The sequence below is a fragment of the Peromyscus californicus genome, unplaced genomic scaffold (genome assembly GCF_007827085.1).
Source record: "Peromyscus californicus insignis strain IS unplaced genomic scaffold, ASM782708v3 Scaffold_7__1_contigs__length_154581171, whole genome shotgun sequence".
NCBI lineage: Eukaryota > Metazoa > Chordata > Mammalia > Rodentia > Cricetidae > Peromyscus > Peromyscus californicus.
The window spans coordinates 56,270,353-56,283,119 of NW_026294595.1; the positions used below are offsets into that span (position 1 = coordinate 56,270,353).

The following is a 12,767-nucleotide window of genomic DNA, read 5'->3' on the forward strand; positions in this document are numbered from 1 at the left end:
TTCAGCAAAACACAGCATTGGTACTAAATATTGCAGACTTTTCTTTACAAAATCTTCTCCAAGCTTGGTTTAAGATATCTTAAGAACTTGAAAATGCATTGGACAAATGTACAGAGCCAATGAGGAGACATTTCCTTAACAGCTGAATAATATTCCATTGTATAAATGTTCCACATTTCATTATCCATCCATTGATGGACACCTAGGCTGTTTCTCATTTGACTGTTTTGATTTTTGTGTTTTGTTTTGTGGAAAGGGAGAGAAAGAACATGAGGTTGGGTGGATAGGGAGGTGGGGAGGATTTAAAGGGTTTAGGGGAGGGGAAAACATGACCAAAATATATTTTATGAAAAAAAAAATAAGAAATCAATAGGTTTATTCCTTTAAAGCATAGCAACCAATATTTTCTACAAATGTTGTTAATGAACCTGCACCAAAAAAGGTTAAAGCCATTTTGCCTTTCAAATTGAAAAAAAGAAAAGAAAACAGCATTATAATTTACCAAAGGTCCGTCACTGCCTACTGGTAGGCTTGTCTGTGCTCTCCTGAGCAGTTCCTCCCCAAGCATAGGTCCTTTCATACCGCAGAAAACTATTCTGCAGTGGAGGATTCCTTATCTAGCTTTAGTAGTTCAGTGACAGGACAGGACCATCAAGGATCTTTACCTGGGAAACTGCTTCCATCACCCCACCCACTTAGGCCAATTTTCTTCCATAGCCAGTGTCCTTCTTGTAATTGGGATGACCATTTGAATTGTCTTCCTGGCTACCCTTCTGAAGTGTATGACCCCAAGAGCCCAGAGGCCTTTAGGGAGCTCGGTAAAATCTTGTTAGGATTTGGTATCAAGGATTTTTCTATATAACAACAGTAATACAATAGTAGCATTGCCCTGGACCAACAGCCTAGAGGTTTGTCAGAAAATGCACCGATAACTTCTGCTTTAGGCCCTCAAAATTTCCCTTTCTTACCTAAGCAAAGAAGAGAATGATTGCTTTGAAATCTCCCAACTGCCATCTTCTTTCTGTTGCTTAGTTGAGACCTTGACTGTCTCTCACAGGCTTCCCAGGTAGCTCTGAAAACCCTCAAGCTGCAACTGCTACCTCTCAGCTCCACCCTGTACTTTCATCCCTGAACACAAGGGCTGCCTGGCTAGGGAGGTGGAGGCAGCTGAGGGGTAGCATGCAACTTCTGTATCCTCAAACACTTCTTCCTCCATTTCCCATAAACCCAGGAACTACTGTTCTCTGGGGACTGCTACAGACCCTCCTGTTTGTCTACCATAGATATCAAGTCAGAAAATAAGACTATCATTTTCTTGTGTCTAACCTTGTGACGGACAGCATGTCCTTTATAAATTCTGTCTGACAAAGTATGTTTGAAGGATGTTTTGGTTTTGTGCCAGGAATTTCAGAATTACAGTTGTGTTTTTTTCTCATTAACCTAAGGATCATCCAGGAGCTACTGCCTCTGAAGATACCTTCTGAGGTCTTTCTGCTCTCCATCCAACCCTGACAGGAATAGGATTCTCTGCCTGCCTCATGTGCTCTGGGTCCTATGCATTCCTGACATAGGTTCTCACAAAAGCATTAATTCACTTTTTAAAATGGGACATCAAGGGAGTATATAGAAGCAAATGTTTTGCACCAAACTTATTCCTACATTTAGTATTGCTATTCTTTGGGGTTGTAGTTGTAAAAAACATGGTTTAGTGAGTTTAACACAAAAAGATATGTTAATCAGGTTTTACACTCATACCATCTTGAATCTTCTGTACAGTGTATTTTTGTTTTGAATATAATAGCCTGGTATTAGACATTAAGAACCTAGTATTTTATTACCATGCAGTGCATTTTACAAAACAAAAACACTTTACTGGACTTATCCTTCAATTTTATGCTCAACAGAGAGGAAGAATGACTTGACGGTTATCTTTAAACTTGTAAGCAGTGTTTTCTGGTTTATCACAAACAGACCATATTTGCTTAGGTGGGATTTCTGATGGGAAGATTGACGTGCAGTATGCTGGTTACCACCATGAGCTTGTCAGCCACACCAGCTGTTTAACCATGGCTAAGATGCTTAGCTCAGTAGTTCAAATTTCCATTTGTAAAGTGCAAATGTTGATAGTACTTACTGTGGAGGGTTGGATGAGATAATGGTTGTAGCACACATAAAAGATTGCAAATGGTTTCTTGTAGTCTTTATTTCAGGAAAAGCCCCACTTCCTCAGCTGTCTGACTTCTCAGGTTCTCTCCATTGCTCCAGCCTCATGCCTAACTGAATCTATAGCTCATGCCTTTTGTTTGTTTGGCAAATGGATTTCCAACCACTGATGGACTTTTGAAGAAGTGCTGTGGAAAGTTCAGGATAAAAGCAGGGGAGTGTCGCATCTATCATGAAAAGCCTCCTTGCTGTTCTTCAACTAGGCCTCTGTCTGCTTCTCAGAGATCCTATCTAATAAGTCCTAAATATTAAGTCCTAAACACATTTGACCTTTTTTCAGATATTAATTCTTTTTTAAAATTTGGTTGTATATATTTATTGTGCATGGTAACTGTGTTACATAGGGATATTTTCATGTGAGTACATATTGGATGTTGAGCATCACCTCCTCCAAAACTTTTTTGAGAGCTGCCTCCTGGGCCATGTTTAAAGGACCTGTTTTGGGACCTCAAGCCAGCTTTTTCTTTGCCAGCAGCTTTAAGCTTACCATCCCTAGTTTGTACTGTACCCACAGTAATACTGACCAAACCTTCAACTTGGAACTAGCAACAGAAAAATAAGACAACAAAATTCATATTTATGATCATTATTTTATATTTTGCATAATTTTGCTCTACTTTTTAAGTCTACCATTTACAGCACATCATGTGATTTATGAAAATCATTTAATTAAGTATTGCTAGTTTCCTAACATATAATCCTTGCTCAGCTTTCAGAAATAATTTAGATGAATCCCTAAGAAAAAGTGGCTATTCCTTTTCAAAATTATTTTTATTGTATTGTGTATGAGTGTTTACCTGCCTGAGTGTATGTGTACTTCATGTGTGTCTGGGCATCAGACTCTCAGGAACTGTAGTTATAGTCGATGGTTGTGAAGCAACACATGGGAACCAAACCCTGATCCTCTGTAACAATAGTAAGTGCTCTTAATCACTGAGTCATCTCTCCAGCCCCAAGGTAGCTGTTCTTAAAGGTATATAATTTGACATGTGCATTCTTAAATACATCATTCTGGTTTCTATCTTCTTTTTGAGAAACATTTTTTGTGTAAGAATCTTTCTATTTTCTTCTAGGCCAGAGGTCAACTTTGGGTATCATTTCTCAGTTGCCATCCACCTTAGGGTATTTGCTTCTTTTCTGTTTGAGACAGGGTTTCACTCTCTAACCTTGGTTGACCTAGAATGCTTTTAAGTCAGTGGTTCTCCACCTGTGAGTCGTGACCCTTTGCAGATATCCTGTACATCAGATATTTACATTACAATGTATAACAGTAGCAAAACTACAGTTATGAAGTAGCAACAAAGTAATTTTATGGTTGGGGCTCACCATAACAGGAGGAATTGTCTTAAAGGGTCTCAGCATTAGGAAGGGTGAGAACCCCTACTCCAAGTAGACCAGGCTGACCTCAAATTCACAAGGTATCTGCCCTCCTTGACCATCTGAGTGCTTCGATTTTGAGACAGGGTCTCTCCCTGGCCTGAAATTCCCCAAATGGAAAAGATTGGTTGGCTAATGAGCATCAGGGATCTGCCTGTCTGCCTCTCAGTACTGGAATTGGAAGCACATATCACCATGTCTGGCTTTTTTCCAGTTTCTAGGGATCAAACTTGTCCTCATGAATGCTTGGCAAGCACTTTACTAAATGAGCCACCTCCCTGGCCACATTTCTAACTAATATAGTTTCTCTTTCTATCTGGATTTCAGTTCTAAATTTGCTGAAATACATTAAAACAATGATTCCATCTTATATATGCTGTCTGTAAAAGAGATAATTGTGATCTCTGAGGAGTAGTTAGCAGTGGACTTTCTTCTTCTTCTTCTTCTTCTTCTTCTTCTTCTTCTTCTTCTTCTTCTTCTTCTTCTTCTTCTTCTTCTTCTTCTTCTTCTCCTTTTGAAGTATACATGTGGTCTTAGTGGGCAAAGGGTTACTGATTCCCATCCTAGACCTCGAGGGACATAAAGGAGCATGGTCATTTCCTGGATTCTCATATATGTCAGTTGACTAGTTTGTTCTCATAGGGAAGTGTGCAGCACTGCATCATCAAAGGCTTGGTGGCCTTCTGCGGCAGGAGACCCTCTCAGAGAGCCTGAGGAATATGAGAGGACATTTTAAATCAGAGATGCACAAAGCATCCAGGCCTGATGAGGTAGATGGCACTAGGGAGGCTTGTAGGAATAGAGTATGTAGACTTGGTATTTACTGAAGTAGGGCCATAAAGACGGGGATGAGTCTGAGTTATTCTGAATGACAAGCCCTTGGAGCAATCATCACTGGGAAGCAAGGAAGAGCCAGAGGCAGAGAGAGAGCTTGCTACCACTGTGTCTGGCCATCTACACGTGTGGTTACCTTTAGTCCTTCCAGAGTCTCAATATAAAAGGTTTTGACACTGTAAGTTATAAAACTAAAGTGTCAAAACTGGAGTTTAAGACCCGGACCATCACTGCCAAGGCCAGCAGCCTTTGTTACAGCATTCTGGTGACCAGACTCATAATGAACACTCTCTAGGTCTGGACACTGTTTACACTGCCCATTCTGTGCCCTGACGTGAGAATAGACAGAATCTCCTAGATGTAGCTGCACCAAAACTTAACAGTTAATGTAAGGATGCCACATCTATAGCAGCCTACCCAGATATATTTGACCAAGTTATGAATATTTAAAGAGGAACTTAATCATATCCACTCCATACTGAAAATACAGCATTGAAATGATTTGTTGTCTTGTTAATTTTAAGTTTGATAACATAGAAGCCAAATAGCAACCTTTCCTAATACTGTGGCAAATGCCAGGCATAATCCACCTTGTTGGAATTTTTAAATCATAAGTCCCTTTTAACCTAGGCCATTTCAGATGTGATTAGCTGCCTTTGAGCCCAGGTTGGCTCTGGTCCTATGGGGGAAGCTCATCAGCATCTTCTCTTCTTCCCACTGCAGGGACAATGGAACCTATGTCATATAAGACCAAAGCAGTGTTTCTTAAAACATGATCCAACATCTCATCATTTAAGTTGATAGTTAATATATAAATGTCTGGGTCTCACTCAAAAATATACTGTAACAGCATTACAAAATAATTCAGGAGTCTACTTTGTGTGTATAGTTGTGCCTGCGTATACACGACATTTGTCTGTGTGAATGCGGGTGTTCACAGGCTGTGGCATGCATATGGAGGTCAGAGGATAACATTGAGTGTTATCGTCATTTTCCATCTTTTCTGAGACAATCTCTTTGTTGTTTTGCTGATGCATGCCTCAGACTAGCTGGCCCATGAGTTTCCAGGGATTCTTCTGCTTCTGCCTCCCATCTCCCATAGGAGTTCTGAGATTACATATGCTCAGACTATATGTCCTACTTTTACATGAGTTCTGGGGATTCACATTTAGACCCTCACTCTTGTGTGGCAAGTACTTTTTAAGCCCACACCTTCTTTCCTACCCCAAGAGTCTACTTTTAATAAATACCCAGTATAATTTCCATACACACTAGTGTTTAAAACAATGGTTAACATATAGACAAGTTATTTTTGCAATACAGTGCTACTCAACATTAGAGGTTTTCCTTCCAGGGTTACAGAAAAGAACCATCCTCAGTGGTTTATTTTTATTTTGTGCATTTTGAGATCAGGATACAAAAAGAAGAAAATTGTCATTTTTATTTACTAAGATTCCAACTGCAGTTAACATAATATTATAGTGACAGTCTCACAAACCAATTCCTTCTGGGGTTTAGAAATCCTAAGAGTTATTTCATAAAACACAAGGGTTCAAATTTTCATGGCTTATCCTTTCTGAATTTTTGTAGTGGTAAATTGTAGTAATTTCTGATGGAGTTAGCCAAGACTAATTTTCTCCCAAGTAGTGTACTGTTCAACTGCTGGCTAGTGTCATCCCAATACAATACTTGGTCAATGAAAACGGAAGAGCGTTGTAGGAAGCACATGCGCCCTGGACACTCTACTTTTTTGACCCATATCATAGGAAACAAAGCGAGTGACCAATACAAAGTAGAGCAAATTCTTTGAAGGAATAGATTGTTGGTTCCAGTGCACTTACTGTTTGTCGAAATCAGTATGATGATTGATTCAGTTCATGTAGTTAAAGGGTTGGCTGCCGTTTCTTGGAGAACCCATTCAAAAATAGGTTGTTTCCAGGAAACTGTGTGAGCAGGAAATCTTTAGGAAGAGCTAGTCAAGGTCTTGATATTATTGTGCTTATTGCACAATAGCTTGTTTTACTCACTGGTGGAGGCTACCCTAGCCCTCTAATATTAAATTGTTTTTAGTTTATAATGAAATTGAATTAGTATTTACTATCCACTGTGGCTCATAACTAGTATATAATTTCAAAGAAATAACCATGTTTTATAATTTTCAGCAAAAATTCCTCAACTTAAACATAGAAAGGTGAAACCCTTAGACACATTCCTTGCTATTTATCTTTACCATGTCAAACAGTGATACTTATCTTTTTCACTAACTAGTGAATTACTGAATTAGCTAGTCCCTTCCCAGAAGAAGCTCAGACTCTTTTTAGAGGTCAAAGGTCGCATCTATTATTTCGAAGCCCTTCTTATGTGGATGCACTGGGTCTGCTCTCAACTATTCAGACATACATGGAAAAGGATCTGAGAGAGCCCTTCCTCACTGCTGAACTGTTTGTTACTCATACTTTAAAGGAGGGGAAGTCACTCCCCTCAGTTGTGTGTCTCCAGTGGGCTCCAGTAGACAGTTTTGACCGATTGTCACACAGACGGCCCTGGTTAAACTAAGTGGATCACAAAACCAAGAGTCATGAATCCCGAAAAGGGATTGGTTGGGGTCAGGGTGGATCTGGGTTGACAGGGATAGGACAGGGACAAGAGGATGCTGGGGAGACAATAATCAGAACATATTACTTACGTGTGTAAAATTGTCACATAACACAATCATTAAAATAGATTCATATAGAAAAGATTAAAATGTCATCAAGTTCTTAACTGTTTTAATTGCAAACAGAAACCTTAACCAGCAACATATGCTGCTCCTGTTTTGGTCTTACAATTTGTATTGTTTTGTATTAAATATTTGTAATGTTTTATTCCTCTCCGGATTTTTTCAGTAGTTCAATTTTTATTATAATATGAATCATTTTGCTTTTTCATTGTCAAACTCTTTTAAAGCTATTTTTACTTTTATGCGTCTGTGTAACTGTTGTGGTGGTGGTGGTGGTGGTAGTGGTGTGTGTGTGTGTGTGTGTGTGTGTGGTGTGTGTGGTGTGTGTGTATGTGTATGTGTGGTGTGTGTGTATGTGTGTGTGTGGTGTGTGTATGTGGTGTGTGTGGTGTGTGTGTGGTGTGTATGTATGTGGTGTGTGTGTGGTGTGTGTGTATGTGGTGTGTGTGTGTGTGTGTGTGTGTGTGTGTGTGTGTGTACTCAAATGCATGTGGAGGTCAGGAGCTGATGTCAGGTGTCCTCCTCAATTGCTTTTTACCATACTTTTTTCCTTTTCAGGACTGAATTTCTCTGCACAGCTCTGACTGTCCTGGGACTCTGTCTTGTGCAGGTAAAGCTTTCTGTTTGTAGCTGAAGAATAAGCTGCTGTTTGTCCTGGGCCACGTCCTTGCAAGTCAAGGCTCCTGTTTGTAATTAAGAATAAGTTCTTGTTTCTTAGATCTGATGTAAACTGCACTAAACTTGTGACCCCATTTCCATGAGGTGTCTCCTGACCCTTGTTCCCTCCCTTTCATTGTATCTTTCTAACCATGTCTAACAGCTGACTCTCTCGTCCCTATGAACACCTTCTCTCTCCTATAAAAAGACTTCAAGAGGCCAGCAGGGGCTGCTCTCGGAAATCCTGACCTAGGGAGAGTCAGCTGGACTGGCCAATCCCAGGTGTACCCCCAAATAAAGCTTGCTTCAATTGAAAAAAATGTCATCAACTTTATGATGTATGTATAGCCTAAACAGTGAAACTTGGGGTTAGGGAGAGTAGCTTTGAGCTGGAATAGTCAAAGATGGCTTCCTGGAAGAAGGAGCCTGAGCCAAACCTGGTATGGGATTTAAGCAAGGAGCAGGAGGTGGAGGAAATGGTGGCCGCACCTCTGATGATAATGATACAGTGTTTGGCAGATGTGCTCAAGATGGTGACCAGGGGATGTGTACTTTGAGAAGAAATAAGATTGCAGAGTAAGTACATTGAAAACATGTAGATTCCTTGGAATTTATAGATTATACCTCTGTCCTAGGGATTTTAAAAAATATGTTCCTGCCAGGCGGCAGTGGGAGGCAGAGCCAGGCAGATCTCTGTGAGTTTGAGGCCAACCTGGTCTACAGAGCAAGATTCAGGACAGGCACCAAAACTAAACAGAGAAACCCTGTCTTGAAAAACCAAAAAAAAAAAAAGAAAAGAAAAAAAGTTCCTGATAGGAATTCCAGCCATGCCCCCATGGTCACACATGCCCAGGCAGGACACTTAATCATTTCCGGGTCATACGTCCTACACAACCCATGCCCTGCATGGTCATGTAATCACGAGCCGCGTGACCACGTGATCTATGTGCATGAGTGGAGTAGCCACGTGGGCCTGTATGTGCATGCTTGGGGTGGCCCAAAAAGTCAGGGCCCCATGTACCCTCTCCCCTTCCCCCACGTGTCCTTTCAGCAGGCCTGATCACATCGGTCCCTTTCTCCTTGTCTTAAAAAAACTCTTGTTAGTGGATTCTGTCGTGTTTCGTGACTTTTCCTCGAAGGGTTAGAGCGCCGCTAAAAACTGTCAATTCCTAAGAAAGAAAGTCCCTGTGCACACAGGAGAGCCTCTGCACCTGCCAGATGTGCTCAGCCAGGATGAGTTTTCAGAACATCAACACCGGGTTTTGTCATCATCTTGAGACAAGAGGACTCAACCTGGTTCTTCATCTGACCTCTTCCCAGGGAGCTTTGTTTTCTCTCTCTTCTTTTCTCTTTTTCTTCTGCTTTTACTCGTGTTTGCTTCTTTTATCCGGTAAGTACGAGACAAAACAACAAAAGCAGACAAGAAAAAGAAATCCCTCCCGTGTGCAAAGCAGCATTCTGTCTTTGTGATGTCTTGTTTCCCGTTGACCTCTACGCTCTGCACCGTGTTGGAGAAAGTGACCAAAGTGTTCCTAAAAGAAATAATTCTCTTCCTAAGAGAAATTATGGTGCCAACTGTTAAAATCTTCAACATTTAACCCCATTACACATTCGATTTTTCCAGTTCCCCTTGTCTTGCTCCTGTAGATGGAGTTTGCGCTAAAGAGAACCCTCCAGCCGGGCGGTGGTGGCGCACGCCTTTAATCCCAGCACTCGGGAGGCAGAGCCAGGCGGATCTCTGTGAGTTCGAGGCCAGCCTGGGCTACCAAGTGAGTCCCAGGAAAGGCGCAAAGCTGCACAGAGAAACCCTGTCTCGAAAAACCAAAAAAAAAAAAAAAAAAAAAAAGAGAACCCTCCAGCTGCACTCCCACCCTCCACGGTGGTGGCTGTTTTATTTCTCAGAGATCAGTACCTTGTCTTTCTTCCTCCCATCTCCCCTCCCCCTCCTCTGAGATAGTGAGAGAGATATTAAACTCACTTTGTCAGAAGAGTCACTTTAAAATCTGATGTCCTTTAAACTGCTCCCTGGAAGCAACTAACACTCATTACTCTTTAATGGTTTCTTGTCCAGTGTAATGTGGGTTTTATATTCACATGCATCCTCTTATTTAATTATCCCCCTAGCCATATGAAAGGTATAATTGTTCCCATTGTGATAGATGTAGGAATGCAAGATCAGAGGAATGAAATAATGTATCCAAGATAAGGCAGCGAATTCAAGACAGTAGGGATTAGAAGCTATTTTCCATGGTTTGAAAGTAGGTTAGTGTGATTCCTTCCTATTTTCTACAACTTAAGCTTCTCAAGGGTTTTTTTCCCCCTCTGTCTTTGTTTTGGCTAAAAGATTTACAACTAGATTTTTGTGAAAAGTTTACCCATATAGAATCTCTCATGATACTATTGAAATTTTTCTTTCAACAAGCATGCCTTGTTAATTAACCCTTATGCATTTGTGTTCATGGAAACCACCTTGCCAGTTTCCCCAGCTTGCTTAGTTCAAACTCAGAGTCATCCATTTAAAAGTCCAAATCTATTCTCTGTGTGCCCTTGCATACTATGGAAGAGAAATTGAACCCCATCCCCTCTCTCTTTCCTCTTCTCCCTTCCACACCCATGTTTTGTGTATTATAATTTAATTTTAAGGCATTGTCTTATGTAATTATGGTGCTGACAAGCCCAAACTGTAGTACATACTGGCAGGCTGGATACCCAGAGAACAGGTGTGGCTTGTTGAGGATACTTTGGAAGCATAATTCCATCTTCCTTGGGGGACACATTAGTCTGTTGTTTCTTAATGTGTTGAACTGATGAGAGTCTTGTCTCATGATACAGGGTAATCTGCCTCACTCATAATCTACTGATATAAATGTTAATCCCATCACAAAATTATCTTCACAGAGCATCTAAAATTGTATTTGATGAAATTTCTGGAAATGGTAATCTAACCTTATTGCTGCATACATTTAACATCATAGCTGCTTACTGTTGAGGGACTTCCATTTCTGAGACATCCATCTGTGTGTGCTGACAAATACCTGCAAGTGTACACATTAGACTCTTCCTGGAGAGGATCTATTGGACCTCTTTGTGAGGGAAGGAAGGTGGAAACACGAGACAATTGTATTGTGAGTAGCATTGCTCTGTATTGGTCAAATGTCTTCAGAAAGAATTGTAATCCCCATTACTTATTTTTTTTCAAATTAGTTTCTAAACAAAATAACCCCAGTGTTTGGCTACAGTGAAATGGAACGACCAAGCTTGCTCAGAGCTCTGTTGTGCCACATACCTTATCTCCCCCCATTTTCCCTCATCACGTTTCTCTCAAATCATGTCACATTTGGTGAAATAATGCACCCAATGTTGCATTATTATGATAATTAAAAAATTCAAAGAAAAGCAACAAAGAATGCTAATTGCATTTCCTTTCTTTTTCAACTTGGTCCTTCTAAAATTTGCTTATTTTATTTTGACCTTTGTTTTCTATATTCTTATTAACACATTTTCAAGCTGTTTGATAGAGCTCTAAGCCTCTCTCTCTCTCTCTCTCTCTCTCTCTCTCTGTGTGTGTGTGTGTGTGTGTGTGTGTGCATGTTCATGTGTGATGCACAGCATGTATATAGGTGTATATGCACATCCATGTATGTACCACTCTCTCGCTGAACCCGGAGCTCATCCATTCAGCTAGGTTGGCTGGCCAATGAACTCCAGGGATCAGCCTGTCTCAGCACCACTCTCTCCCCCAGCATCTGGGTTACAAATAACTGTCAGTCATGTGCCTGCTGCACAAGCATGAGGACTGAAGTTTGTGAGTTTTTATCTAGCACTCACAAATACAGTATCTTCTCTTTAAAATGTGCTCTTTGCCTTGTTACATTGCCTCTGATCTCCCTACAATTTTTATTTTTCCATTTCAGGAAACTAGAAAGGAGCCATTGGTGGAGAGAGGAAAGAAAGACCTTAAGCGGAGGATGGTAGAACCTAGATGATGTGAAGGAGAAAGGGGGATAGTGGGAGGGCTTAACTAGGGGAGCAGAAGGGAGGGTAAGGCAAAGGTGTGGAGTGGAGAAAAAGATAACTAACATTAGTGATGCTTGAAAAGGCCATATGTAAGCCTACTCCTTCCATAAGAGGCATTAACATCTCTGTAGACGAAGCAAACACCTGAGTTGAGCCTTGGAAGATGGGAAAGGTTTACCAAAACTTTATAGAGATCAACTGCAGTTTCTCTGCACACAGAATTGTCATGGGTTGTTTGAGCCATGCCCTGAAGCACCACCCATAGTAAGATAGCAGGTAGCTGTTACACATGCCTATGACCTTGAGGTACATGCCCCTGGGGCGTGGCCACCAGGGACCCTTAAGACCTAGGATGCACATACAAGGTCTCTCTTGTCTCTCTTAGCTTTGTTACCTTGTGGTTTTGGATGCTGGTACCAACCAGGGCAGAGCTCGCCAGAGAACTGCGTTGGACAGTGCCTCACCCTTCCAGGATCCTGTGAAATTATATTCCTTCGAAACCTTTTCAAACTAATCACATCTTCCCCATGTTAAAAACAACCTTAGATGCTCTACAGTGGATAAACAGTAGAACAAACTGTGGTGCATCTATATGGTTCATGTGATGGAATGGCATCACTACCTCATAGAGAGAAGGAATGAACTATGGGTATGCGCAATAACCCAAATATCTCTCCCAGGAATTATGCTGGGAGTAAACATAACTAAACCCCAGGATTATATCTAAACCACTCTGTCTATACAATGCTCTTGAAGTTCTGAAATTATAGTAATAGTGAACAACTAGTGGTCATTGAATATCACATAGCTGGTGGGATGTGTGAGAACTGATTGAAGCTTTAAGAAGGGCAACCTGAGGGATGGTTGTGAGGCTGAATGTCTGTATCTTATCCTCTGCCAATCCCCTAGTGGTGATGCTGCACTATAATTTTGTAAGATG

At 40.9% G+C, this 12,767-nt stretch overlaps 1 long non-coding RNA gene across 1 annotated transcript in view; it reads left to right on the forward strand.

Annotated features, from left to right (window-relative positions):
• The first annotated feature begins 7,712 nt into the window (after positions 1 to 7,712).
• The window catches only part of LOC128102084 (uncharacterized), a 67,996-nt gene continuing 62,941 nt past the window's right edge, over positions 7,713 to 12,767 (forward strand). Inside the window, exon 1 of the long non-coding RNA XR_008215316.1 lies at positions 7,713 to 7,763. This is a non-coding gene — a long non-coding RNA (uncharacterized LOC128102084). The remainder of the gene's footprint in view (positions 7,764 to 12,767) is intronic.